We start from the raw sequence: 26,995 nt of genomic DNA, 5'->3' as shown, positions 1-26,995 counted from the left end.
TTTAGATTATTATTGATTGCGAAAAAAATTATAGACATTATTAAATTTATCACCTTTTAAGTATTATTATTTACATATAGGTACTTATTGCACAAATAAAGAACAAATTAACAAATTGTGGACTTACTGGCAAAAGGCATTATAACTACCAATCAACCATTGGTTCAATCAAACAGTGACATTTGTATACCTATATAAAATTTGTATATATGTATTGAGTGCTAAAGGGCAATAGGTATATGTGCAGGAATCCGTGTGACAATATCAAATTTCTGCTTTTTCACCCAATTTATTTTGCGATCGCACCACTAAGGTTGCCTCCAGAATCTCGCGAACTAAATTGACAGGTCAATGTGCACAAATGATACCACAGTTTGGCCAGTGCTGTTCATATCGATATTTTCAAAAAAGTTTGAATTAGAGAATATCGCGAGAATTCACCGCTAGCGGCGCTACTGTTGCGCGGTCAGTTAAAATGTATCTTTAAGTAATTTAAATTATTTTACAAATGTTACTTGGTATTTCAAAAATTGTGCAATTTTATAGTAATCGATACAAGGATATTGGACAAACATATTGTAGGTAAACTAATTAAATAAATATTTTATTATATTTATTTTATTTTATTTGTTAGGAAAACTTACAGCTAGAGTAACAAGTTGTAGGTGATAACATAGAAACAGTGATTTTGGCTCAAAATGCAAATAAGGCCGACCCAGACGGGGAAATAAGATAAGATTTTTCATTTATTTTGTGTGGTGTGGACGTAAAAATTAAATCGTCTCGGTGAACCCTATTGCTTCGATTGTAAAGAAGACCAGTCCCTAAACTGGACATTCAAGTTGACAATTAGGTCAGAATTTAAATACAGTTAGACCAAAAAAAGTCTGCTGCGATTTTAATAGCCCACGCAGTGCAAGTATTATTTTAAACGTCAAAATTCTATGAAATTATGACGTATTAAATAACAGTTGCACTGCCTGGCCTATCAAAATCGCTGCAGACTTTTCTTGGTCAAACTTTAATTATCGATAAATCTCATCTACCGGTCACATTGTATAAAATTAAATCACCAATTTCAGATTTATGGCGACAACCGCGAGCTCTTGACATTTTAAACAACTTGCCCCCAAACCTGCATATTAAGAGCCAACAGGAGTGGTCATATCTCCATACAAACGTACTCGACTGGTTTTGATGCTAGAGCAATGATTTTTTCAATACAGATTAATATTGTCATATCTGTGTCCGACCGTTTTGCTTTTTTTGATATTTTTGTTTTTTTAAGGCGCTAGCCTTTCAAAAATGGCCAAAATGGCCTCATTGACTATGCCGCAATGAGAGGCGTAGTATTCAAAACTGATATCAATTAGCCAAAAAAGCACAACGGTCCGGCATAGATAATTTCATAATCATTTAGATTACCAAATTTGGTTACGATTGGTTAAGTTTTGGAGGAGGAAACAGTCGAGTACGAAACCTCGATCTTTGAGATTTTTACGCAGGATTTTTCGCCTTGTCCTTATCGCACTAGTTTTAGGAGCCGCTTCCGTTAGCGAGATGGCTGTATTTATTCAGTTATTTGTGCCAGTCATGAGGATAATTTTTCGAAGTCAAAAATGTACCTGTAAAAGCTTCGTCTATTATAAATATTCCATCGCTGAATCTTACACATGTATCTACGTATATCTACATACTTAATTCAGACACCTATCTCTTGTTGGCATTTCTACTCTGTTCAACATTACGAAAAGTGTCAGTTAACAGAAGCTACCTCAACAACTGTCAAACATTTCAAACACGGCAATTGCAAGCCATCAAACCCATTAGAGTCATACATAAGGAAGAAATATTGCCCACCGAACCGATCGGCAGCTCCAGAACAAAACATTTGTTTCCTTCTTCTAAATTACATTCATGTATTTAAATCGAAGCAGATTAGCTCTGGGAAAATTCCAAGAGCAGTCTTGGCATAGAAAATAAAACACTCGCTTAGCAGAGTGGAAGCATTAAATTAAATGACAAGTAGATTACAATGACACCGCATGATTCGCGGCAGGGTTGGCGCTTGCAGTTAAAATCAGTGCAGCAGCGAACACATGCCATCTGGTCCGCAGAAACCAGGAGGGATGACGGACTCTCCATGTCCAAGGGCCCACGTTATGGAACATCAGGTTCGACTTGCTATTACGGGGAGGAAGCAGCCTTGTGCAAAGAGTCCGCTTCCCTACGTTTTCTCCTTATCCTCACACGGTCTCTGGCTACGTTTTATCTTCTGTTTCAGGTGCCTCTTTTTTTTTTGAGGTAGGCAGTTGGCTTCTTCAGATTATCTTTATCGAACGCCCCAGTGGGACGAGAGCGCTAGTGGCCTCTGGCGGTGGCGGTAAGAGCGAGTGACTTTTAATCATTACATTAGGATCGAAAGAGCTCGTGATTCTAAGTGCGAATAATTTAAAAATCTAAGATGCGAGTTGGGGTAAAACTGTAAATGTTATTTTACTCGTACTACATTTTTTGGAATTTAATGCCTATAAAACTATACCTAACAGTACCTATGTATTGTGTCTGGTTGTAATGGGCCAGATGAATTCCTGGTATGATATCTGACTAACAAAATTTTTAGGTCTGGTTCGTTTGTCGGCGACGCTTTAGCAGCTCGTGGCAGCCCTGTACCCCTGCCGTGCTCCGGCGCAGTCGGCAGCGCGCTAGAATGCCAGCGCCGCGCGTTTGAAGTCCCCGCCCCTCCGCCCCCCGGCACCCGCCATTCAGCTGTAATTATAGCCAACGTAGGTATGCGCTGAAGGATCGCATCACACACGAAATGACTGATCACGTCAAATTTGACAGCAATGTCAGCCATTTCACGAAACGATTCATCTAGTCTGGTAGTCATGTCTCATGTGAACTAATTTCGGTATATATTTAGCAGCACTCAAACAATTCTTACCCTGGAATCGTTTGAATCATGATTAATAATAAATAATTCATAGTATACTTAAAGGTATCAATGCATGCTTGCACGCATGTTCTAATCTTACTATACATTCCTTTTTCTTTTGTCCCCTCCGTCTGCGTCGAGTGATTTACCGGCGTGCTGTAATTTATGTACGTTTAATTAAAGTATAGCTGCTGTTTCTCCAAAAACCACCACGTTTATCAAAAATAAGCCTTAACGACTAGTATATAAAGCACAGAAAGGCCGCAGAGTAGGTAACCGGAAGAGCTGCGCTCGCGTCGATCGTGTGAGTGTAGCTGGATCAATCACTGGTGCCATTACGCGGCGTATAGATCACGCGGCGGCCGGCTGATTGATGCAGTCCACTTCGGCCTGAGTTACGGTGTCGCGCCACGCCCGGACACGGGACGCTTTTGGATATGACTGTACAAAGTCTATGGTAGGTATTACCTGGCCATTATTGACCGAGCTACCAGTTTCAGTAACCTATTCTCGTGAAATTTTGTGAGCATGTTCCATAATTAATATATATGGAATTTCTCTGTAACATTTGCAAGATGGCCAGTTAACCCATAAGTACAAGTACCGTGTTGCAGTATATTCGAAGAATGCAAAGGCCTTTTGGACCTGTATAGCCTCCTTGGCTCACATTACGTGGCAGGCTGGCAGCTGGTCTACTCTAGAATATGATATCTGTATTAGATTTAAATTGATTTATTTCATAATATTAAATTACAATATAAATTATATTACACTAATCTATATGAAACGAAATAAATGCCATAATATACGAAGGAAAAACCGGCCAAGTGCGAGTCGAACTCGCGTTCCATGGGTTCTGTACTGTACATTAAGTCCGACTCACACTTGACTGTACATTTCTAATAGGTTCAAAAAAATTTAATAGTTTCGATGATAAAAAGGGGGGGGGGGATAGTAATTTTATGGTAATTTCCTTAAATAATTTCTAACCTATTTATTGTAAAAATATAAAACGAAAATATATTTAAAATTCTCTAAATGAGCTGAAATAATAGAATATTCAGAAGCAATAAATCTCCGAAATGCCTGCGTTCTCAATCGGCGAATGTATATTCGATTCTAGACGCTCCATTGCAGTTGAGCAATGAGAAGAATCCGTATAATATGTATCATAGCCCCGCGAATGCAGAACTCTCGAACGGGCGCGTTTTGACGGTGCATCTACGCATACGCCGCGAGTGTCTGCAGGTCGGCTCGCCTGACTGTCGCAACTTATGCAAGGCTCGCAGAAAGCGCGCAATCTACAGCAACCATGCAAGCGCACTCGTAGTGCATTCGCTATGTTGATTGTTGAGGGCGTTTTTCTACGCGACGCAGCGCGGGCTGGGTACCGTGCCTTATACGAAGTAGGTAATACTGGCTTAAATGTCGCGAGTACTACTACTTCATATTAAATCGAAGCGTCTGATATAATATACCTACCTATTTTTGTATACGTAGGTACATATACAAACGTGTAAGTTAGAGAGAGTCTCCAAAACGTTGAGAAAGTTTTTTTATTTTATTCAATTTTATTCACAAATAAGCTTACAGTCTAATAAATCAAGGTCATCATCAAATCATTTATTTATTTATTTATTTATTTATTAGTCAAATAAGTAACACAGCATTACAGTAAAACCAAGGCACTGTGAAACTACAAAATAAAATACAATAAGTACAAAGAAACTACAAATAAAAACCAAAGACAAATTAAACATTAGATTTGGGCGACGACGTAACAGCGTGGCTCCGTTGCGTCGTTTGACTTGGTGTAGGATTCGGCAGGTTGCCCCGGTACCGCCGAAACACCACACCCTTCGGCCAGAAGTCTGCGCTTGCGATGGTGTCCTGCAGCGGCCGCGGTACGCGCACCACAAATGAACTGAAGTGCACATAGTGACGCGACTGTAGCTGGTGCACCCTCACCATCATATCATGTTATGTTATGTCAAATAAATATTGATTAATCAATTAAATTCAAAAATAAAGTTATTTATTTAAGCGTATGGCATATATGTTTTTACAAAATAGGCAATGGAGCATTCCATGGGCTGTCCCGTACAAACGCATTTTATTTGCTGTGTTGCGACTTTTTTCTCGGCATTTAAAGCAGGCGATTATTTTTCTGTGCATATTTTTGACCATTTGGCATAGAAAAGGAAACTCCTATATCTCTAAATCTTCAGAAACTTCGCGTTTGTACGGGACAACGGTAGACAATTTCATGGAATGCTCCAATATACAATAAAGTTATGAAAAAAGTTTGGAAATCCTATCAATCAGTAGGTACACTTAAAGTGTTAAATAAGTAAAAATAAACACTTTACGAACGCGAACTTATCCTTATGAGGGATTTCTTCCAGCTATTCCAACTTTTGTATGTATTTATGGAGATAATAGAGTTACGTTGTATGGACATGGATGGCCTCTGCTAATGCCACGTGACGTGGGAAAACACCAAAAAAAATTCCTAATATAGGCAACAATAAATACCTATTCAAGCATAGAACACTCATCACTCAGTCCTACCGGCTATCGAAGCTACCTTTTAGCCCACGATAACCAAGCTTGTGTCATCATAAAAACAATTCTAAACTGACTTGACTAGCTTTTTACCGAGCAGTGCGATCAATAAATCGTTTCTGGCCTTATTATAGGACTCGTGCGATTGCTTACCAATAAGCTTAGGCGAGCCAAACGCTTTTTAAGCTTTTACCAGTGAATCTGTCATCTAGAGATCCAATTTTTTTACTCAATTTGTTGTAGGTAATTACTTACCTAAGACGTTAGACATATTATAGGACGTAAGAGTTAGGGACGATTAGATATAGGACGTTAGAAACAACGGCGGACGATAAAAACTAGTGCCTATGTCAAATCATGGGATTAGTTGTCATGCGGACCCCAGGCTCTCATAAACCGTGGCGAAATGCCGGGATAACGCGAGGAAGAAGAAGGAGAGGAGAGAGTTAAAGACAAAAAGCAAATAGTGAACAAGTTTTTGGAAGCGCTTTAAATTTAAATTGCCCTCAAGAAACTGGCAGGCCGATTCAGAATAATATTTGAAATATATATGTTAGTTAATTATCGTGCGTCTCGCACGGCACTAATACATTGTAAATTGTGAGTACGGTGTACTAGTGTACCTACGAGTGGAGTGCTCGATAGCAAAAGCAACCCGACTGCAATTTGTATGGGAACTGCACGCCGACTGCATGCCAACTGCATGCCAACTGCAACAACGTTGTGCAGTTCTTATACAAGTTACAGTCGGGTTGCAGTCCGTCTGTATCGGCCCTAATAGAACTGTTAAGGGCATCGATTTAATTTAACAATTTGTTTGGTTTTGATACGACCTCGACGATTGTCTCCGTTATTGCCGCGTATCGCGTATCTCATGCACGATTAGGTAGGTAATATGTTTGCAGGGGTCATCTGTCTCTACAGCTGACTGTCCATATTAATTTGTTCCGTGGTTGACGTTCACCTCGCCGATGAAGTGAAGTGACAGCTAGCTATGAACCCTCGCGCCTGCGCCGTGTATTGATGACACATGCGCTCCTGGTAAGTCAATAAGCAAGTCAAGCAGGCAAAAACGCGACGGACTATTCGCTACACAAGCATACGAATGAGAGGCGGATTCTAATCGATGTCTTCAAATAATTTTTATAAAATTAAGAGAGAGCAGAGGAAAGCAGGCTGGAGGCTTTCTCGTTTACTTTCACAGTAACCTACTTATATCCATTTTCCTTTTACACCTTTCACATTGAAATCTTAAGTCAGTACTTTTTCTTTTTTAGGGTTCCGCACCTCAAAAGTAAAAACGGAACCCTTATAGGACCACTCGTGCCTTAGAGAATATAACCAAACGGAGTGGTCATTAACAGGCGTTCCCCTCTGTCGAAAATAGGCGGCCAATGGTCAACCACATGTCAATCACATTATTGGCAGCTACCTCGGCCAGAGAATAAGCCTGGCCATCCAAAAAGGAAACGCTGCCAGCCTTCTGGGCACCATAACAAACGAAGGTGACCTGGGGAGCATTTTTTACCTAAGTATAAGTTCTGTAAAATTTTAGTTTTAATTTTAATGTTGTTTTTATTATCATTTTATTTGTTATTGATAAATGAACCACATGTATGGACTGAGGTTTAGCTGACATGACGTACCTATAGGTACATTTGATGTGCCCCTCCCCCGCAAAAAACGGCAGACTATTTTGTACCGAAAATTATAGACATGGCGTCTCCGTTGGTTATATCCTCTAAGACTCGTGCATCTGTCTGTTCGTCTGCTACAACCTATTTGCTCCGAAACTACTTACTGGACCAATTAAGTAGAAATTTGCTACCTCAGTTTGCTACACATACGTATGTACCTACCTATTACCTATGTAAGTCTGTGACCCAAAGACGGAAATTGTAACGTAGTTAAATGGATGAATTTTCATACTCAAGAGTAGAGAAAATTGACATAATCAATAAATATTCGAAAATTCCATAGTTTTTCAAGTAATTGACAATGACCCGGCCGGTGGGCTATCAAGGTTAGAAAATTAGAAACAAAAATTTAACAAAAGGATTTCCTCACTGGTAACATAAAAAACTAGCTGACCCTTATTTAATGTAGGTACCTAAGGCAAAATGTAGCATCTAAATCGCTACATTTACAGATAGTAGGTCTGTCTATAACTTGTAGGTAACTGCGAGTGTAAACGGAAGCCAACTTAGTGATGGAAGTGATAGAAACCGCAAATAATAAATAACCTACGACACAGATAAATAGACCCATATCGCTCCCGTTTCGCTCCTATATCGCTCCCGCCTCGCTCCCATATCGCTCCGTCGTTCTCAAATAGGAACCCTGACGTGTGTCAGCCACGGCAGAATGTGAAATAGGACCGCATTCCTCGCTTTAAAAGGCAATAATGGACATGAATGGGCCTCCTACCTCACTTGTCTACGATAACGAAGATGCTAACATCAGCGAGTTTTTAACGCTCCAGCAAAAAGGGTGTTATAGTTGACATGTATAGTAGCCCAGTTCAGGTTTAACGATTCGTTACGGTTTTGACTCGGTACGACCTTCAAGATCGCGCTGATTAAACTCGTGCGTGAGCTGCGGTCACCGAGACAATCGTTGAGGTCGTGTCAAAACCTGTTGAACACTATAACAAACTGTTACATTAGAAACAGAATTAGAAACTACCTCTAGGTATGTTAGTCTGCGGCGGCGTCGTAGCTTCCAAACGCATAGCTACCGATTTGAGTGCGGTTATTTTTTCCCTGGGGACGGATATAGGATAGTTTTCATCCCAAAAATCATCCCCTAACCCCTTAAGGGATAAAATGAAAAGGCGGTTAAAATTTACCATCGAATTAGTAGGTATTACATATAGAAATACTAATTTTACACAACCAGGCATAATCTGGTATCAATATTCTTGTATATATATTTCAGGGATCTCGGAAACGGCTCTAACGATTTCGATAAAATTTGTTATATGGGGGTTTTCGGGGGCGAAAAATCGATGTAGCTAGATCTTATCTCTGGGAAAACGCGCATTTTTGAGTTTTTATATGTTTTCCGAGCAAAGCTCGGTCTCCCAGATATTATACATAGTGTCTCAAACGTTACTAGGTACGTGTAGTAGGTAAAACTTGGCCGCGCAGGTCTCGGCGCCGGCGCACGCGCGCTCGCACGCCGCACCCACTACTCGGAACTAACGACATATAGTACCCACCAGCCCACCTAGTTATTAGGCAGGTTCTAACCTAAAGACTAAATAATAAAAAGGACTCCTAGTGCTAGGTAGTCTCGAAAAATACATATACCTACTTAATTTGGACGAAGAATCAGAATAAATAAATAATAGTCACACAAAGGTTCTGGGAGGGTTTTGCTAAAATAAGTACCCGCCGCCATACAATCTTATTTTTCTACTTCTACTCGCTCTAATTTCATTGTATGTATTACATTTCCCGCAAAGGAAACTAGTACGTCATCATCATCATCATATCAGCCCTTTAGCCCACTGCTGAGCATAGGCATCTCTTCTAGTACGCCACTTGCCTCAGTCCAGAGCTAATAATCTCTTCCATCCCTTCCGTCCATCTAACGAGCCAGGGCTTCTTTCATCCGAAAGCGGCCACCATTCCTTTAATATTTTATGGCTCCTCTACACGATGGGCCAGCGCCGGCCACTCCAAGGGATGCAGCCATGCGGTAGAATGAGATAGCAATATCACTTGCTCCCTCTAACGCATAAATGCGTCCCTTGGAGTAGCCGGCGCTGACCCATCTTGTAGAGGAGCCATTAGTCCACTTGCCAAGTTGCCAACAGTCATTATTATTTATAAATCTATGATTATTAAGTTATCTCTGCTACCACCGCAAAAACCAGGGAAATTTACCTAGTTCTTCCCAAGCAGCGTTAGCGCGTATTTTCGCATGGTCGTCCGGCTTGCGCCTGGCGTTCTCCTAAAAGTACAAGGCGATCTGCTCGCCGTGTATGGTCGCGGACGGCCTCTAGCGTGCCGTAAAACCATAAACCATCTAACTACTAGTAGACCTAGTCCTGGAGCTCGATTCAAATTTAACCACTTGTTACGGTTTTGAACTGGTTTTCTAACGACCTCTACGATCGTCTTGGTACCGTACAAATATTCTATCTAACGGCACCAGAGTCTCAAGTTATATAAAATAAATATCATATTTTTCCTTTAATTTAAAATGAATAGAATAACATGTTCTCACCACACCACCTGGGAAAGGCTCTCTTTGTATTTAAAGTAGTTTGAATGTACTTGCCTATTAGTAAGGCAAAATTATTCTGATTTTGAGTATTGTGCTCATCTAGGCTGATATATTTAATCCACGTTTTACAGTTATTTACTATTACATATTCTCCTCGCATTACTGGTGTGAAAAAGTTTAGTGTTTCACTCGGCAGCCAAGGTTGTTTAACCCTCGTGCCTTGAAACCCTCGCAACGCTCAAGATTCCACTTTTCGAACCACTCGCTACGCTCGTGGTCAATTTTGCAATCTTTCGCTCCCTCAGATATATAATTCCTCGATATTAGCACAAGGCGTTAAACAACAAATTTACCCCCTAGTAAAACAAACAACTATTTCATTTTTCGTTTAGTTTTTAGAATATACATAGATAGTACGTAGTAGGTACCTACAAAGGTTTTTAATTTAAAGCATTGAGATTAATTATACCCGAGCCTCGTTAACTATATAATATACTCGCAAACTTCACTTTACTCTAACTATTAAGCAATCCTAGTTAAACGCAATAAGATCATTTCCCAACAGTTAAGTGATCTCAAGTCATGTCACGACTCAGTACCAGTTTTCCCCGCTTACCTATAAATATTCACTCGACGGAAACGCAGCAAAAACCCACAAAACAACTCAATATTCATAGAGGCTCTCACTTAGCTTCGTCTGTTCGATAACTGTGAAAAATTGAGGCAGCGCCTAACTGAGCAAATTGAGTGCACCTGCCAATCAAAACACCACACCACAGTTTATTAAATTCTGTATGGAGAGCTTTGGAAACTGCTTATGCCACCTTTAGAATCTTATATTACTGATGATTGTTGTTAGTCTGTGGCTGTATTGAGTAGGCTTGAGCCCCAAACAGCATGCGCCACAGCTACAAAAATTCCTGCTGAAGCTACTTGGAAACTGCTGCTTCCTATTAGATTACTTAAAGATTGTGATTAGTCTGTGGCAGTACAAGTCGTGTCTTTGCCAGTAATGCCAGTCATGCGCCACTGCTTAGAAAGATCCTTCAGAAGAGCTTAAAGCTAAGGAACTGCTGGTATCTATTAAGTGTGTTATAGATTGCTATTAGCCTGTGGTGCGTTATAGATTGGTATTAGCCATAGCAAGTCCTGCTGAAGATGTTTGGATACTGCTAGTATCTATTGAAACTTGTTATAGATATAGATTGTTGTTAGCCTGTGTGCGTGCCCGGGGGTGGGCGTGGCGTGTAATTGATCGGTGGGACGGAGCCGCAACGTTTCAGAGATAATTTGCTTTCAGACATTTTGTGCTTAGATACTTCCATGAGACAGTCTTAATAATAGGGTAGAGCGCGCTATTAAATATACTAATGAATTAATTAAGTGGGTTTGTTTGTACTTTGTACCTAAGAACTTTGTATTTTGCCACTAATATATTTTAATTTATTGTGTGTTTATTCTTTCTATTTTGTATGGAAGGATGGACGGAACATTTGACTAAAAGGTAGTACCTATTAGGTACTTTGTCAGGATTGCGGGTGCTTAAAAATCCTGATATGTCAGGAGAGCAAATCCTGACGTATGGCAACCTTAGTCATATCTAATGTTTCTTTTGTCAAGAGATCTAGACACGCGGCAGCGTGTCAAGCCAAGTTCAAGCAAAGGAACTGGCTAGCCAGCGCCGAGTGTAATATTACACGAACCACTTGGTGCCACTTTTGACCCTTCTATAACTCAAAACATCTTTGACGTAAACACATAAAACTACGTGTGTTTAATTATATCCATAAGGATATCTAGAAGCCCAAATTTCATGAAGCTAGCTCAAACGGTTATAAAGGTATGAAGGTCAAAAAGTCGTAAATTTTAAGACTGACTTATGACTTATAGTACCTAAACCTAACCTACTTCCAGATGACCTAGAAGGATGAAATTTGGAATCCAGCTTGGTTATTGTGTGTAACCGTAGGAAAAAATCTAAAAATAAAATAAAGTTAAAAAATAGGGGGGGTCCCCATACAAAAAAACCACTTTTTATTGGGACTGACATATAAGTACCTAAACCTAACCTACTTCCAGATGACCTAGAAGGATGAAATTTGGAATCCAGCTCGGTTATTGCGTGTAACCGTAGGAAAAAATCTAAAAATAAAATAAAGTTTAAAAATAGGGGGGGTCCCCATACAAAAAAAACATTTTTTATTGGGACTGATATAAGTACCTAAACCTAACCTACTTCCAGATGACCTAGAAGGATGAAATTTGGAATCCAGCTCGGTTATTGTGTGTAAGCGTAGGAAAAAATCTAAAAATAAAAAAAAGTTAAAAAATAGGGGGGGTCCCCATACAAAAAAATATTTTTTTATTGTAGCGTTGGAACCGTTACAAGCAGATATTTGAAACTACCCCAATATATGTATTATTATATTTGCTATATTAAAATAAAGTTTAGTCAAAAAATAAGTGGTGTCCCGTCCCCATACAAAAAACTTTTAATACGCTCTAAACAACCGGCCAACGGTGTGTCGTCGGCGGCGCGCGGTACCACATAATTATACAAAGAACAGAAGTAAAAACCATACAGCGGAAACACAAGAAAAAACATTAAATCTCAATACCTGCCTAGTTTTCTTTACAAAAAGTATTGATATCCCACCAAAAACATAAATGTAAAAAAGGAGAGCCAAGTTCAATACAAAAATTATGCTTGGCTGTGGGGCTCGCCGCAAAAAGAATGGAGATCTAAATGAGTGCCACTGCCAAGTTCTATGCAAAATCCAAATATGTATTTATAGGAACAAAATAACATTATAAACAAGTATTAAACTCTATTTCCTTGCTTTATTGGATACCTATAACAATTGCTGTTATTTAAAAAAATGTGAGATCTTAAAGTAGGTTAGATTTGGCTTGGCCAGGTTTTATCAGAATTACAATATATATAAAATGATTGATATAATGAAAACTGGCCAAATCAAATCTAACCTACTTTAAGATCTCACATTTTTTTAAATAACAGCAATTGTTATAGGTATCCAATAAAGCAAGGAAATAGAGTTTAATACTTGTTTATAATGTTATTTTGTTCCTATAAATACATATTTGGATTTTGCATAGAACTTGGCAGTGGCACTCATTTAGATCTCCATTCTTTTTGCGGCGAGCCCCACAGCCAAGCATAATTTTTGTATTGAACTTGGCTCTCCTTTTTTACATTTATGTTTTTGGTGGGATTAAGTTTTACTACAATTACCTACCGCTACAAAATATCAGCTTCGGTAGCTCGGTTGGTAACTAGGTAGAGTAGGTTAGGAACACATATTATTATGACTGTTTTTACCTTATAACCATCGTTTTCTGATCGCAGAAGTTTAGTCATACAACGTAAACGTATACATATATATATCAGCATAAGTACTTATAGTATAGGGTCAGTTGGCAGCCATCTGCCGCGCATTGTATGGAAATGCGCCGGCGCAGACTGCGCGGCTGCGATCAGGCGCAGCGCGCATGCAGTTACTTTTAATCTCGAGGGCTACCTTTATTAGCACGGACACTAGGTTAGTTTTGGTACAATAGCACCGTAAAATGTGACTATACTTTGCTTCCCAGCTCCGCAATGAATAAGCGTGCTCCAACATATACATATATGAACACTATATTTTAACTGTTACAACATCATCAATTAGAAACGTTACAAAATTTTTATGTTTCTGTTTTTAGGGTTCCGTACCCAAAGGGTGAAACGGGACCCTATTACTAAGACTTCGCTGTCCGTCCGTCCGTCCGTCCGTCCGTCTGTCACCAGGCTGCATCTCACGAACCATGATAGCTAGACAGTTGAAATTTTCACAGATGATGTATTTCTGTTGCCGCTATAACAACAAATACTAAAAACAGAATAAAATAAAGATTTCAGTGGGGCGCCCATACAGCAAACGTGATTTTTGACCAAAGTTAAGCAACGTCGGGCGTGGTCAGTACTTGGATGGGTGACCGTTTTCTTTTTGCATTTTTTCCGTTTTTTTTTTTGCTTTATGGTACGGAACCCTTCGTGCGCGAGTCCGACTCGCACTTGCCCGGTTTTTTTTTAGGGTTCCGTACCCAAAGGGTAAAACGGGACCCTATTACTAAGACCCCGCTGTCCGTCCGTCTGTCACCAGGCTGTGACCGTTAGTTGAAACTTTCACAAATACCTACTAAAAAGTACGGAACCTTCGGTGGGCGAGTCCGACTCGCACTTGTCAGGTTTTTTTCTTCTAATGACGAGTGCAATAAAGAGTAGGTATTTGTATTGTATTGTTCTATATATGTATTAAGTATATAAACATATCACAATCTTTTAAGCTGTAATAGAGAATGGTAGATACTCGTACCGCTACTTTTGATGCTGACTGTACCTACTACATAGGTTACCTGAATACATATTCCGCCATTCCATCAAAAATGGACAACTTTTTAGCGGATGGTCTGGGAACCGGAACTGTACTCGTATTGTTTCAGCGGCCATTGTGTTGTGCGCGCGTCGATATTTATGCGGCCCCGGCACCTGCCACCGCCTGCTGGTGGCGAGGGTGACCGCCGCAGTGGAAAGGTGGACAAGTAGTGTATCTTAACATTTGGTCACCGTACGTCTTATACGAAAATATCAATCACATCTAATTAAGCTGCGTTTCCACCAGAGATGTGCGACGATGCCGGGATGCGTATAGCGAGTGATGTCGTGTTTGTTAAGAACCAATCTAGACACGCGGCAGCGTGTCAAGCCAAGTTCAAGCAAAGGAACTGGCTAGCCAGCGCCAAGTGTAATATTACACGAACCACTTGGTGCCACTTTTGACCCTTCTATAACTCAAAACATCTTTAACGTAAACACATAAAACTACGTGTGTTTAATTATATCCATAAGGACATCTAGAAGCCCAAATTTCATGAAGCTAGCTCAAACGGTTATAAAGATATGAAGGTCAAAAAGTCGTAAATTTTAAGACTGACTGACATACCTATAGTACCTAAACCTAACCTACTTCCAGATGACCTAGAAGGATGAAATTTGGAATCCAGCTCAGTTATTGTGTGAAAGCGTAGGAAAAAATCTAAAAATTAAAAAAAGTTATAAAATAGGGGGGGTCCCCATACAAAAAAACCATTTTTTATTGTGACTGACATATAAGTACCTAAACCTAACCTACTTCCAGATGACCTAGAAGGATGAAATTTGGAATCCAGCTCAGTTATTGTGTGAAAGCGTAGGAAAAAATCTAAAAATTAAAAAAAGTTATAAAATAGGGGGGGTCCCCATACAAAAAAAACCATTTTTTATTGTGACTGACATATAAGTACCTAAACTTAACCTACTTCCACATGACCTAGAAGGATGAAATTTGGAATCCAGCTCGGTTATTGTGTGTAAGCGTAGGAAAAAATCTAAAAACAAAAAAAAGTTAATAAATAGGGGGGGTTCCCATACAAATTTCTTTTTTATTGTGACTGACATATAGTACCTAAACCTAACCTACTTCCAGATGACTTAGAAGGATGAAATTTGGAATCCAGCTCGGTAATTGTGTGTAAGCGTAGGAAAAAATCTAAAAATAAAAAAAGTTAAAAAATAGGGGGGTCCCCATACAAAAAACCTGTAATACGCGCTAAACAACCGGCCAACGGTGTGTCGTTGGCGGCGCGCGGCACCACATAATTAATACAAAGAACAGAAGTAAAAAACATGCAGCGGAAACACAAGAAAAAACATTAAATCTCAATACCTGCCTAGTTTTCTTTACAAAAAGTATTGATATCCCATCAAAAACATAAATGTAAAAAAGGAGAGCCAAGTTCAATACAAAAATTATGCTTGGCTGTGGGGTTCGCCGCAAAAAGAATGGAGATTTAAATGAGTGCCAAGTTCTATGCAAAATCCAAATATGTATTTATAGGAACAAAATAACATTATAAACAAGTATTAAACTCTATTTCTTTGCTTTATTGGATACCTATAACAATTGCTGTTATTTAAAAAAAATGTGAGATCTTAAAGTAGGTTAGATTTGGCTTGGCCAGTTTTTATCAGAATTACAAAATATATATGTTGAATAACTTTATAAAATGACTGATGTAATGAAAACTGGCCAAGTCAAATCTAACCTGCTTTAAGATCTCGCATTTTTTTTAAATAACAGCAATTGTTATAGGTATCCAATAAAGCAAAGAAATAGAGTTTAATACTTGTTTATAATGTTATTTTGTTCCTATAAATACATATTTGGATTTTGCATAGAACTTGGCACTCATTTAAATCTCCATTCTTTTTGCGGCGAACCCCACAGCCAAGCATAATTTTTGTATTGAACTTGGCTCTCCTTTTTTACATTTATGTTTTTGATGGGATATAAATCACTTCATTTGTTTTCCGCGTTCAGCGTGTAGTGAGTGCTGTACCTATTGGTTCTTAATAAACACAACCCTCGCTACGAATCCTCACACATGTCTGGTGGAAAAGCAGCCTTACGAAGGTCGGCAAGTGATTAGAAAACCAAAGAGGCGCGGAAATTAGACAATCAAAAACTTCAAACATGTCATAATTATGGTCGCAAGTTGGATATTAGTTCTAACTTTTGCCACTTCTCGTCCGAACTTTGTCGAACGTTTCTTTTGTGTTTAATCATTTTGTTTACCTATCTTATCTACTTATAATTTGTGTCAAGACTCACCGCTTTGTTTTCAAACCTCTATCCTCCTGATTAAACTAACCTACTCTCCTTTCACTTTGTCCGTAAGCGCCGTCGGCAGCGGTCAGCTGGCTCGGTCAGCGGAGACCTCGGACACGCTTGTCGCCTGATTGGGGTGACATTGCCTTGACGGACCGGTTCTTACCACGGACGGATGTAAACCTTGGTATAAACTGACGGTTGATGTACAGCATTCTTCAGTATGTTCTATTTGAATATTTTATGAAATATGGACATTTTGTATTTTTTTACATAGGAAGGCATGTAAGTCACCCGACTAGGCTAGGCGTGAAGCACCTATACATGCAAACTTAGCGTAGTCGAAGACTTAATTCAAAATTAGGTAGGTACCTATAGAAAATTAACAATCCGAATTAACATGATTACTTGCAGGAGGTATCTATTTTAGTTCGTATAAGTTACCTGCTAATTGAGTCAATCGAGTGAAGTGCGTTATTCTCAAGGGTGTTTTAAACGAAAGTGCCAGACACGTGGCAAAGGGTTCTATTTATTAATAACAAGGTGTACCGAGAGCTCACTCTGCTTCTAGCCTAACCAGGAAAATAAATAAGTAAGTAATTTATTCAAATCTTCTGCATGGAGTTTTCTAAGATTAATAAAAAGTGAAACGAAAGTCACACAGTTATAATAACGATGTTTTTTCAAGTTAATTCGTTCTTTTAATTCTAATTTTCCTGTCCCTTAAACCCACACGAGAAACAACAGCGTGGGTACTTAACAATAAAACGCAGAAAAGTTTAAATGATTGACAAATTATGTTAAACACGTCGGTCATTATAAGACTTTTAAGCGCCACAAGTAGGTAATAGAATTCGCCAGAAATAGCAAAACATGCGTGCCATGCATGGTGTGCGGTGCGGGCATCTGTCGACCGCATACGTAACACACTTTTCGCGTTTTAGGTTAAGCTCCGGTAAGCGATGCTAGCTTGTCAGTCAATCGTCTTTCAACTACTGCATGACCCGCTGACATAGAGCGGAATAGATCGTGCATCGTGGGAGCTAGTAACGAGCGGGAAGAATATTTCAATAATCCGAAGGTGCAAAAAGTGGCTATAAAGATTTTGAGGTTAAGACGGGTAAAATATTATTATTATTTAATAATATTCTTTTCATATAATAAGACAACTAACGATTGAAGAATGATTAAGAAATAATCAAAACACGGGAGATTCACAAATTACTACTTTAGAAAACGTTAACCCCTCAGTACCTAATAAAGTCTATCAATACAGGATGCCGTGAGGTTCCTGGGACAAAATTTTGTATGAAGTATTTTCTCCTCACAGGGCATCATCAATAATAGTTCCAAAGTCAAAGCTTTATGAGCAATTTTTGAAAGAGTATTAGTAGAGTATTAGAATTTTTGTTAGAGTGCGTTTGTGAGGTCTACTTACAAAACATGTCTGCGCCTACACCGTATGCAAATCACCTAATTACAATAATTTACCATGAACATTGCTAATTACCCCACTGATGACTAATCATTCATGCAAATGGTACACTAACGTCACAGTAACGTATCCACATACACACATATTGCATACCGTCGTCCACATTATTATCTGACGATCTTGAACCTTATTAACAAGACATAAGGTCCAACGACGGTCAGTCGAGAGTGTTGCTGTTACATACATGGATGTCACCGGAATTAAAATGCCATAGATTAATGTAAAGTTGGGTCATTTGTCTCTAATAGCGTTTATGGTTGGTGAATAAGTAAATGACAGTTGTGGGCAATAGTGACAATGTGCCTGTGGACGAAAGTGATAGCAGAGTACAATAGTAAATAAAGAAGACTGAGAGCCCTAATGGAACGCCGCGAGAATCGGTGAAGCGCTTGCATGATGATTTAGCAGTCTGTGGAGGTGGCTGCATAATTTTGTGTTTATTGGGTAGATAATTTTAGTCCGTCAAGCCATTTAAGGTTTATTTATAATTAGACTGCATTATTACAGCTATACAGCTAGGTACACATTCCGGCATAATTCATAATTAGTCCGTTTATGACATAAATAATGTATGAGGTGATGAACCTATACCTACCTATGTAAAATTGTAAGGCCCACTTGCACTTGCACCATCCCGATAACCCAGGGTTAAGTGGTTAAAGCGTTAACTTAGTGTCAAATTGTACTGGTAACCACGGTAACTCCAGGTTTAACCCGTTACAACCTCGGGTTAGTAGAATGGTGCAAGTGGGCCTTAGTAGGTAATCGTAGGTAAAGGTACCTATTCATCGGTTATCACTTTTTCCTACAACTTATGAGACCCAAAGTAATGTCAGTGTAGTCTTTAATGCGTCGGGTTCGCTTATCAGTACCAATGGGAAATATTTTCCTGTGAAATCAGAGTGTTTCCAAAATTATTCAAGTGGAAATATTGCAATTTTGGAAACTTTCTACTGCACAGGCATATTTAAATATGCCTGAAACGTAGCTTACATTGCCTGCGTTTAAAAGTAGCGGCACATTCGCTGCAACTGTGTGCAACGCCCTTATATTCCAATCCGCACAATGATTCCCGCGGTTTCTCTCGTTATACCTAATTTGCCAGTCTATTCTGCCTACTCACCCCACTCCAAACAGTCGTATCCCCCTATAAATATTACACACATACGGCCTATTGTAGATACGGTCGTATTAGACAGTTGAACAGTTTCACTCATTGTGAAGTTATTGTCGAGAATGAGTGGAACTTTGTTGGCAGAGGTTGAGAGTTCATATGAGTAATTAAGGATTTGAATGTCTTTATTATAAGACGACATATATATATATACGAGTAAAATATAATTACACTTATTGTACCAGTAACAGGAAGATCGTTTTGTAGTAGCTTAAAACGACGCACACCTTGTATCCAATGTAAGTATTATGTTTATGGTTTTATGAATAAATTATAACTATCGAAAATGCGCACACCTAATAATTGGGAAATACATATTCTTACAAACCGTAGATAATTAAATTTATTAGAAAATACATGGCAACAATATTAACTTTGACATTTGCGACACCAATGCAGTCGGCAGTAATGACGCACCGCAATGCGGCAGCAGTAGGTACCTACCTCATGCGGTGTAGTCTGATACCGAACGGTACCCTAACTAAGGGGTTGTGCACAAATCACACGAAGTGTTTTCGGCTACTTTTTGAACCCCCCTGACCCTTGGTGATATTTAGTGAAGTTTTTGGCCGCCCCCCTCCCCCACATAGGTATCCTCAAGTGTATTTTTTTGTAATTTTTCTATTACCCGACCGGTCGAGGCCACCCGCTGCATAATTTCGTAAAATATTTAAACTCACGATTTTGAAGTGCGGAGTGAAGATTTATGTTTAACGAAACCGAGAAAAAGTATCTACTCATGTAGTGGGTATTTTTTCTTAGTTTCGTTCACTGTAGGAAAATACTACACATGAGGTCTCCTTAATACCCCCCCCTCCCTCTTGAACCTCGCGTGATTTGTGCACAAGCCCTAATCGTAGCACCCCTACAATCTGCTGCTGCGAGGTGAAGTAATTCCATTCGGGACCTATTCTGTCACATACCTACATTTAGTACCTACTTATATTAAGCTTACCATTTTATTTTATTTTTATTTTATTTTATTTATTTGGGGCATCAACAGCAATACAAAAAGTACATGATACATAGCACAGTGAGCAAAAAACAAAGCCAATAACAGATGTCCACAATAATACAGTTAATATACAATAACTAAGTGGAAGCAACACAAAAAAAAATGTTAAGAAAAAAGAAGGGAGAAAAAAAAAATGCATTTCACAAAGTAGGTGCATGGGCTTGCGTAACGTGTGTGTGTGTGTTTACGTGCACGTGTTTGTGTTCGTGTGTGTGTATTTGTCTGTGATAGTGTGTGGTGTGAGACGACTACGATGTATTTATTATAATTTACTTATTTATTTATTTAGTTATATTTTGTCAGTTGTCGCTAATTTTGGATTTCAGTAGCAGTGACCGAACACGATTCTTTAAAGTTGTTTTTGTGCAGTCGAATAAGTCGATACTACTAAATTGTTTATTATATAGTTTTAGAATACGATTGATGGGCGAATTTTGAGCATAGTTGGTATGAACTCTGGGTAGACTAAACAGACAGCGCTCAGAATTCCTAGTTCTAATTGATGGCACTGAAAATTTGATCTCCGACAGCAAAGGAGAACTGTCAATTCGCCCCGAGAGTATGTCGTACAATACAGTAATGTCTAGTAAAACCCTTCTATCCTGGAGACTAAGTAAGCGGTGACGAATACACCTGGACTCGTAGTCGGTATCCCATTGTCTGATACGGAAGCCCAGGTGGCGCAAGAAGGAGCGCTGGATTTTCTCTATTTTTTCCTTATGAATAATATACTGGGGAGACCAAACGCAGCTAGCGTATTCAAGGACGCTTCGGACATATGCATAGTATACTATTTTAATGCATCCGACATCCTCAAATTCGCCACAGACGCGAAACACGAAACCCAGATTTTTGTAAGCACGGTTCACAATATCGTCGATATGTTGAACGTATGTTAATTTTGAATCAAGGGTCACCCCAAGGTCCCTCACTGAGTATACTCGCTCTATAGCTTCACCTCCGATACTATACTGAAACTTAATTGGACAAGGACTACGGGTAAAGGAGATTTGGGCGCATTTAGTTATGTTAACAGTTATACGGTTGTTAATGTAATACTGAAATAAACGGTCCAGATCATCCTGTAGTTGTTGACAGTCGCTCAAACTACTGACATCCGTGAAGATTTTTTTGTCGTCGGCATACATAAGAAACTTTGAAAATCGAAATACTGAATTAATATCAAAAAGATATGCGTTGTAAAGCAACGGACCGAGGTGCGACCCCTGGGGGACACCAGAAGGGACATTCACAAAGTTTGACCTGCATCCACCGAGGACAACCGCTTGCCGCCTGTTCGACACGTATGACGTAACCCATCTAAAGACATCACCACGGAGACCCAACCAGTGTAGCTTGCGAAGCAGGATGACGTGATCCACTCTGTCAAATGCTTTTTCGAAATCTGTGTAGATCACGTCAACCTGCTTTCTTTTATCCATTTTTTTAACCACGAAGTTCGTAAAATCTATTAGATTCGATATCGTAGAACGATTCCTGAGAAATCCATGTTGCTGAGGGGGAATACCTTTGTTAATTACGTCGTAAATATTATTTAATATAATTTTCTCAAACGTTTTAGCGAACTGATTTAAGATTGATATAGGGCGATAATTTATTATTTTAGATTTGGGTCCTTTCTTGTGAATTGGGACAATTAAGGCCTCTTTCCATTTTTCCGGAAATAAACCCTCAGATAAAGACTTTTTAAATAATATAGCCAGAGGATGACTCAGGCTCGATGCACAGTGTTTAATAAAAAAGGGGGGGATCATGCGGGCCGTATGCTTGTGTGCCACTGGCGTGGTATATATGTAATAAAGGGATGGAAAGGGTTTTAGAATTGCGAACTAAATTGAAATAACCGCCGGTCAAATAATTCTAGCCCATAGTGCACTGGGTCCGGTTTTTGCGGCGGCACCCGACACGGCATTCCGGACGAACGATTCCGGCAGCCGCAAGAACCATCAATCTGCGCTTTTTTAATTAAAGGCTTCCTCCGCTTTATTGTCTTTGGCCCTTTGGCGGTGTTTGAAGGACATTCACAGGGCTGACACGCCTGACGTTCGTGACCCTGACAACCAAAACTCACCTATTGCAAAAAATAAACAGAAACCGAAAGAAAAAGTTTGACTTTGCTCTATTAGTTTCGGCCGAAACCTGTCGGACACTGACAATTATTTCTAGCGGTAATTTTAATAAAACTAAACCTCTTGACATAAGAAAGATTAGGTACCTACTTTTATATGATATTTACCTTTTCGTAATGGACGGGACGCGTCCACAAGACTATGTAAGTATGGAAGTGTACCTATGTTGGTAAAATAATACGTAGGTACCTAAACATAATTTATTTCATTGACTTTCACTGGATGCTTGTAGTCAATGTTTTGATATTCCAAGTTTTGCACCGACGCACATATAGGTGCGTCGCTTTAAAACTCCTGTCTTACTGGTGCTCGGTGATTGATTAGATTAAATTTATTTTCATAATATTAAAATTGTTGATTGAATGATTGATGCAATCCTTCTTGTTATCTACCAATGAACTGCAATTCAACGCAAAAAGGTAAAGGATTCTTAAACTAAAACAATATTTTCGGTAGGTAGGTACAGCCTACATCTATAAATAAAAAAGTTTTAAATAAATGTTGTCCGTCATGTCATGTCTGTGGTAGAAATATGGTGCAAATGAAGATTTATTGGAATCGGCAGCCCTTGTGCGGCGGGGGCGGGGCGGGGCGGGGCGCTTGAAGTCGCCGACAGTCCAGACGCGCGCGCACCAAGGTATATTATACTTAAATCTATCTCTGGTGTTGTGGGTGACCATGGGTGACAGTAATTGCTTACCATCAGGCGATTCGTCTGCTCGTTTGCCTCCTATATCATAAAAAAGGCATTCTGAGCTTCACCTCATTAATTCATTACCTAACGTTCAATAGCACGCCTCAAAACTCTAATGATTATCTCATCCCTCGCCGGAACTCGGAAATTCCTGCGCGACAGAAAAATATCGCATTCCGTACATTCCTCGTGCGCGGGCGCATATGGCGGGGCAGGTGACGCGGAAACGTCAAGCTATTGCGACATTGAGTCATTAATTCATTATCCATGGTGCCTTCACGTATCGGTGACACTTTAACCTAGTCATTTAACTATTTTGCTAAATGGTTCTATCTCTAATACCTAAGTTTTATTAAGTTAACGACTATTATATATAATGCCTTAATTTTGGATTGAACCATTTTTCTCATTAAAGAGTAAAATATTAGGTAGCAGAGGGCCTAGGCCAAGATGTCATCGCTTGCGCTACGACAACGAATCTGTCTCTCTGACTCTTCCATATCAGTGCGATAGGGAAACAGATAGCGTTTCGTTGTCAAAGCGCAAACGATTGGCTAGGCCCCCTAAATGGTGACTACACTCGAAAATTCGGCTGTAGGTAATTTTTTTCATTCCGCCGCAAAGTTACGTATATAGGTACTTACTTGTAGTCACTAATGTATTATTATTATGGTTACGGCAAAAAATAGGAATAAAGGTACCTAGGCATTAAATAATATACCTTCTAATGGTTACCTATAAGTATACTTACATACTAACAAATTATTGATATAACCTCTGAACTCTGAAATAAACTATTTATAATAGGTATGTAGGTTGTGTTCAATTTGTTCCGTATCATAGGTTCCCATCTAAATAGGTAGGTATTTAGATCTGTACCAATGGAATAATAATATTGCTTATTTACGCAGCTATTTGTTTTTACTTTTTTTCATAGGGTATTAAGCTTATTTAATTGTTACGTTATGAACTAACATTAAGAAGTATGATAATGAGTAATCTACCTACATATAGAGGTCAGCATTTATGTTCGTAGGTAAAGGAATACGGTTATGCAATTTGCAAGACGTTGAATTAAAATTAAATACTTTATGTAAAATCCTAGATAAATGCAGGAATCCTATACAAACATTTTACCCGGAAGTTAGGTAAATGGGAAAAAAATACCCTGTTTTTCTATTTCAGATAATTATGTGGTATCATTTTTATCTGCAAAATCAGTAAAAAGCGAAATAAACGAGAAAAACCTCGGTACAGGTAGAGCTGTTAAATGTATAAACGAGATGTTTACATTATGGTAAAGCAAATAAAATTACATGATTTACATACCTACTTATCTGTTAAACTAAAAACATTCGCTTCATATTTGTTATAAATTATTTGCAGGTGGTCATGACTGAAGCATATATATACCCTACTTAATACCTAATACCGTGTGAGGTGTGCAATAAAGCTAGAGAGTAAGCAGGTAAAGTACTTAATACCTAATGTATATATTGATAGATATTTAACATTACCTAATACCCCGGAGCAGTTCATTGAAAAGAACGGTTGACACAAATATAAAAGTACCGCGAGGAACCCTTGCCTTGCCTCTACTCTAACTTGAGTGCCCACAGCTTTGTGCAAATATTATGTAAGTAAGTAACTTAAATACGCGATTAAGTCCCGTTGTACAATTTAATAATGTATTGTATTATCCATTGAAATCACAATAAATAGAGCCGCGCAAAAATAGATTAAAATAAAAATACTACCTAATCTAACTTCGCGATTGTTTCCCCTCTTCCCACATAAACGTATATATAATTATGACTGTTGTACTGGAACTTCTTTCAAATCGTACCTATATTGAATCTACCTACCAGTAAAGTGTTTTTTTGACTAAATTCTAGTTAAGGGGGAAGTCGTATAGCAGGTAGAGGCGAAATTAGGGTACGTATAAGATTCGCCTGTATTGTAATATATTGTGTAATGTATTATAGCATTGATAATGACATAATATAGTTATGGGCTTATAGGTACCTTGGCCCGCGCGAACGGGCCGTCACCATCACAGCCCGTACCTAGGCCTAAACGTTTAACCTTTCATAAATATGAGTGTGGTGGTCAAAAATCGTTGGTTCAATCCTCGGATGTACTCAACACAATAAAAAAAAACGCTCTATAAAAAATACAAAATAAATAAATTAAACATTCGGTCAGGAGCCTTATCATATACGGACAAGAGTTGAATATCTTAGGTATTTCATAAGTGCACCATAATTCACGAGGTTATAAAACGGGAAGCTGTAGGTAACTGTATCACATTAACATGTACAATAATTAAAAAAGCCGTTACTTGGTCATAAAACGCGCAGCTTGATAAGGACATTAGATTTTTTGCATCCAAATTTATGTTGTCCTGCGTTTTCCTTATCAAAGCTTAGTGTTATTAATCGGGGGGACCGGACTAATTAGACCGGCCGTGTGGCCACCCACCGCGCAGGCGCGCACTAGATTCCTCGCCACGTTTTTTACACCCTAATTAAACTAATTTATCGAGACAATAAGAGAAAATTATTGGGTGGGTCTTTATGAGCGGTATTAAATCGTTGAATTTAAGGCGGCTACCGGGCTTCGGCGATAAATATACAAGAGATCCCATCAGATAGCGCTTAACGACAGCGGATCCGGCGGAATGCTTTTGACATCGCCTTGAAATGCCGGTGACAGCACTGGCCATCTAGAATGTGGTGAGAGATAAGAGGTGGCAGGTGAGTATGGGTGTAGGGTCGATACTTATAACTTTAACGAGTGTCGTAAAACAGCGCGCCGGTAGCTCGGTAATATCGATCTGGTTGGATCTCTTTGATGTTGTTTGTGTAGGTCCACCCTTTGAGCCTTATTTATATTATAGTTTTAAGTACCTATTCAAAGATTTCGTTCACATGGTTTTGATGATTTCACTCGACGACTTTCTTTAGGATATATGCTTTAGGGGTTTGGGACAAAACAACACAATAGAGCAAGCATTATTAGATTATTAAACGAAGTGTAAGTGTATCGAAACACACGCTCGTTGATGTCTTTTGCTCTATTGTTTTGTTTTGTCTCAAAACCGGGGCGTAACATGATTGATCAAATTATTTATAGTTTAATAAATTATTGTATACCTAATATCCTAATGAACCATGAAGAGTTAGTGGAGTACCTCCCTACCTTGGAGGCTCCGTAAAGATAAGTATGCCATTATGGTTTGGTGTATACCTAATGACATACTTAATTCAAAACAATAGGTGTAAGCTTGTTGAGTCGTCGAGTAGAAAAATAGTTTATATCTACACTACGCAAGCTACGCACATAATATTGATTTTCTCTGGTATAAGTACCCCCTTGTCCATGTCCATTGTTGATCCATCACGGAGGCCGGTTTGTACACACATTTGTACTTATTGTCTTATCAACGAGGTTTGTACTTTGTATAATTTTTTTAAATTGCATTTCTTTTGTTTGTATATTTGCATCATTTGTTTGTAGGTACCTACTTTGTATCATTTTTAAAATCTCACCCGTTTATAGCTACTTTTGATGATGTAGGTACTTACTTGTTAGTTGTTACTGTATTTAACGTAAATGTTACTCGCAGCGCCAGCTATATCGTGCGGACTTAAAACGATAGTATAAAGTTTATGTAAGTACAAGAGATGTGAGCTTGCACGTGGCGCCAGCGAGTTCGAATCATTTACGCAAGATAGCGCTAGTGGTAATAGAAAAGGAGCATAATATAATTAGGTCCTAAACAAATCCAAAGTGGCTGACATGGAATCCCCATTAGGGTTAAGTTCCAGTTATATGAGCACTAACCTTCTTTACTAGCAAGTTAACTTTGTAGCTTGACCTCAGCTTCAGCTCAGACTGCATTATTGTAGATTTAAAGCATTTGTAAAAATAAGTGTAAAGCAGGCGAAGCTGTATTTGTCTCTCTCTAACGTTATGGTGTACCTACTTCTTGGGATAATTAAGGATGACATTAGTTGTTCAG

At 38.8% G+C, this 26,995-nt stretch overlaps 1 protein-coding gene across 1 annotated transcript in view; it reads left to right on the top strand.

The window, feature by feature from the left end:
* LOC134666132 (uncharacterized) overlaps positions 1–26,995 on the top strand; it is a 303,746-nt gene that overhangs the window by 163,522 nt on the left and 113,229 nt on the right. The gene's annotated exons all lie outside the window — the stretch shown is intronic.

This window comes from Cydia fagiglandana, chromosome 7 (genome assembly GCF_963556715.1).
Source record: "Cydia fagiglandana chromosome 7, ilCydFagi1.1, whole genome shotgun sequence".
In the NCBI taxonomy this organism is placed as follows: domain Eukaryota; kingdom Metazoa; phylum Arthropoda; class Insecta; order Lepidoptera; family Tortricidae; genus Cydia; species Cydia fagiglandana.
Note: the sequence above shows the minus strand (reverse complement) of the source record. Positions and strands in the feature narration are given on the sequence as shown.